The sequence below is a fragment of the Adiantum capillus-veneris genome, chromosome 3, assembly GCF_014529385.1.
Source record: "Adiantum capillus-veneris isolate H3 chromosome 3, ASM1452938v2, whole genome shotgun sequence".
Lineage (NCBI taxonomy): Eukaryota > Viridiplantae > Streptophyta > Polypodiopsida > Polypodiales > Pteridaceae > Adiantum > Adiantum capillus-veneris.
Window position 1 is genome coordinate 177,258,705 of NC_140933.1, and position 4,599 is coordinate 177,263,303.

At 45.7% G+C, this 4,599-nt stretch overlaps 1 pseudogene; it reads right to left on the reverse strand.

Annotated features, from left to right (window-relative positions):
• Positions 1 to 1,928: 1,928 nt before the first annotated feature.
• On the reverse strand, positions 1,929 to 2,421 carry LOC147462241 (uncharacterized; annotated as a pseudogene).
• Positions 2,422 to 4,599: the final 2,178 nt, after the last annotated feature.

Consider the following 4,599-nt stretch of genomic DNA (forward strand, 5'->3'; position numbering starts at 1 on the left):
TTACTGTCTGGCCACCCCGCGGCTGCCTTCTACTGCAATGGGGCCCCTCCCTATCTTTGGCCATCCCCTTTCTCTTTCCCATGCAAGCCAACTTGGCAGTACATTCCCGAGCAGAACCAGGCAGATGGCGAACTTTTCTCCTCAGGCAGACTGCAGCTCGTGGCCATACCTTCTTTTTTGCATTCTCTACAACAGACATGTGTTCCTTTTTTTTAAAAGACCTTGATATGGCGAGCATTCACGCACAAAGATCATCGAACCACCTTCCATTGCCGATCACAATCGGTGTCTCACAACACTTTGATCACCAAAGAGATCATTTGGTTGATCTCCTCCCTCGCCACAATATACGACGTCGCACCAAAATCTGCCTTGCATCTTCAAGCATTCTGACTCGCAAATCTTTTGCACCATGTCCAGCCTATTATTTGCCCCACTTAGAATACACATCCAACGGCACTTGTCACACTTGGTGCCCGACACGGGCTCAAGCACATTGTCACGACACTACCTGCTGCCATACACCTACAATGAGCCTTTCCACGGGTCAACATATTCGAGCTACACCATCATTGGCCACCCCCTTGTTGAGCATTTGTGCTCGACCATAGCATTATTTAGGTAAAATAGCATTGCATAATAAGAAGTTGATAGAGAGTATTTACATGAAGCTGTAGATAGATAGGGAGAGATTCACTATCTGCTGTAGAGCCTGCACGGGTCAAATGGAAAGCCGCAGGCTTCCCCAACCATAGTGTAAACGCCACCTGGATCAAAGATATGGTATTGAACATCATCATCCATTTGTAAAGCATATGCACACCACCCCTGCTTTCCACTTATAAATTTGTAAGCCAACCATTCCTATAAAGCTTGATAACACATCCTCCAAAAAACTGCATGCATGAATCATTTTCCCACCCAAAACAAGCCTATACACCCTGCACAACTTCCGCATCCTGTGTTCCCCACCCATCGGCTAGAGACTCCTCCATAGTATCCCCATCTTCAAGAAAAACAACCTGCAGTAATTGGCATAGCGGTGCTTGCATAGCCACTTCATCTGTAGGTGCTTCAAACGTCAATGGAATAGGGACACAACCTCGCATATCCTGTATCCTCGCCATTGCTTTAGCAATCAAAATGTACATCTCGTCATCGACATCAACCACCGGCTCATCGAATCCCCAATCATCTTCATCAAGACATTCTTCTTCACTCAATATGGCCTGACCATCGCAAGGCACGATAGAGGGTTGCCCAACCCCCTGGTCTTTGCAAACTGGCTCTTCACCTGCATCTTGTTGTTCTTTGACCACCTGATCTTCTTGCACATGGGCTACTACCATATCATCATACACATAAGAGAGCAACTTTACCTTTACTAGCTCAAGCTCATCAGACTATGTCCCCTTGCCATAGGAGGTGGACTCATCCACTCAATCCTATTTTCTTGTCTCCCAGCTACTCGAGCTTGTATCTTCATCATCATAGGAATCATATACCGACTCCATATCTGCATATTCATTCGCCCGTTGTTCCACAAAAGCTTGACTATCACCACAGCTTTGGTCACTTTCTTCATCAGCTTTTGAACCCTTGGTATCTGCAACCTGATTGCAATCTGCTATGTTTTCATGCAAACTTTCCACAAGAACAGGCTTTACCTCTTCAATCCGCATCGGAACCCGCATCTTGGTTCACCACAATCTGGAGCTTCTCTTCGTTGACAAGCTCGTCCACCCTCGGTACATGCACATCACGAACTAGAAACCTCCAAGGAACATAGTCAACAGTAGGCCTTACCTTGACAGACCCTGCACTTTGAACACTTGGAACCACCATTGGTCAGACCAAAGAATACTTGGCTACCTCTACAACAGGCATATAATCTATTGGCTTCAACACGCCCAGCTCCAATTTCCGCTTCACCTTTCTGCTTTTGATCTTTCCCAGATAGACCATGTCTTCATAGGTATCCGCACCGGCTTCCACTTTGTCTCTAATCCTCGGATGCAAGCACGCCATGAACCTCTCGATCTTGAAAACATCTCCACTTTGCAGTTGGGTAGCAGCAGCTAGTTGCTTCCAAATATCTTCAAACTTGGCTAGAAACACACTGAAGTCTTCAGACACATCTTGCTTTAATACCTTTAATTGAGTATCCAATTCTGCAGGTGAAAGCCTTTGCTGGAAATCTTTGACAAATCGAGCTCGAATCACCTTCCATGATTGTCGATCAAGAACTTCCAAGCCCTCAAACCAAGATTTGGCTTTCCCTCACGTCACCAGCGGCACAGCCTTTGCCTTGGCTTCATTGGTCACCATCCACATCGTCAACATCCAGAGCTCTACATCTGAGATCCAATCTTCAGCATCACGTTCACCTAAGAACACCAACTCAAAATCTGGCACCATATTACTACACCCGCCATCACTTGAGCAATCAGTATATCCTGAGTGGGGGCACCACTCATGGGAAGGGGAAAATGGGAAAAACACCCACCATATAATATAATTGTGTCTCTATAGCCCAAGGATCAACCCGCACCCCTACCCACATAAAATCGCACACACTATCACAAAATCTGCAAACAACTGCTGCATACACCCAGACTCAGACAACCCAGACGCCCATACCCAACCACCCGACGGCATACACAAATACTTGCAGGAACTTTGATAATCATCAGGTGGCAATACAAATAGGGATCCTCAAGACATCCACCTTGGTTTGATGGTTGCAACCCTCCCTTCTAGTTTGCACACTTTTGTGGCCTTGCTTCCACCCTTCTACTACTCCAATCTTTTGTGTTGTGCTACCCTGTAGTCCACACCCCTTCTGATGCTCACTCATGACCACCCATGCAGCTACCAATCCCAAGCAGTGCGCTACTTGCTCATCCCTTCCAACCTTCAGAGACCTGCCTCTACGGACTCTTCTATGGGTAGCCTTCACACTACAAGAGGTTGTGTGCTCCTTTGACGCTTTTAGCGACGAAAATACACTCAGTTTTTATAACCCCCGAAGCCGCTAAGAGCGTCGCTATTAGCGTCGATACGGGGACATCGCTATATGCGTCGCTATGGCAGTCGCTATAAGCATCACTATATAGCGACGTTTATAGCGACGCTACAGGGCCATCAATAGCGACGCTTATAGAGATGCTGCAGAGCCTAATATAGCGGCGCTCATAGCAACCCCTGAGATGAAAAACTTTTGGTGGAAGGGCATTCAATGCCCTGCCACCCATCAACCACATTGAATGTTTCATTTGTCTATTTATCTTAGACCCAAAATATAGTCACCCACAAGACAATATAATCATTAATCCATCATCCATAGTATGTATTGTTTGCAAAATAAAGATACAAAAATGACAAGCGTGAATTGATGGAAGTAAATCAATCACAATTGTACACAGCAGCAAAATCACTTGATTGTTAATCATTGCAAATGTAATAGTTACAAACCATTGTCATTATTTAAAAAGTATACATGGTTTTAAAAAAGACGTATAAAAGTCATCTCATGATACATAATCTATGAAAAAAAGAACTAATGCTATCTAGCTATGGCTAAACTGACATCGTCTAATCAGACGTCTCATCGCGTTGAAGCGCCGTATCAATCGGATTCTGCAAAAAAAATAACTAAGATAGCTTTTTGTAAGTATAAACATATAGCGACGTTTATAAAACAATACAATACATAGAAAAGAATAAACCCTAATACTAACCATGCCGCCGCGAGAAGTCAGGATGTCTATAAGGGTGTTTAAGCCCTTCCTGCCTGCGTACTCACGCTCGTACGGTGTGGGATCGTGTCCTATAAACGACCACTATCAAAACATACAAAGAATCCATTATGTTAGAATTTCAAATCCCATAAACCCTAAACTATCGAACATAGATGCGAAAACACTTACAAAATCGGCCTCAAATGATGCCCACCCGCCGCTCCCCAAGTGGTGCGAGCTCCCTGCCTCTACTCGCGCTTTGGCTCCCTCCTTTTGTTGCTTCCACTTGTCGGGATTCTCGTGCGCTTCTTTCTTCGCATGCTTCCAATCTTCTTTGGCCAGCCAATCTGGTCTGCTCCACCCATGCTTGATTGCTTTTTGCACTTCCGAACGCTTATGCTTGCAGTATTTGCGCATTCAAATCTTCATCACACCTTCATTGAAGCGGTCATCCCATGTTGGAACAGGAAACTCGTCATGAAGCATGCTGATGACTCTGTCTTTTAATTCATTCGGTACTTCACTCCAGGTGTTTAGTATGTAGTGTCTAAACACCTGAGAGCAAAGACCACGCATGCATGAAATCACCTTCTTGCCTTCATCATCCAAGATGATGCCGCCGCTGAAGTCGACGGAGTAAGGCAAGCCCTCTTGCCACTGACGCGTGAACTTGGGTGTCTCGGCAGGGGTCTCTAGCGGCGTGTCAATAGGGAGTACGGACTCTAAGTGTCTCCACTGGAGTCTGAGCCCCGAAGCGAGGAGTGTCCACTGGAGTGACTCCTGGAGGAGTAGCTAGTGGTGTATAGCTGCGGGGAACGGCAGTCAACCGCGCAAAACCTGGTGTCGGGACGGAAAAATA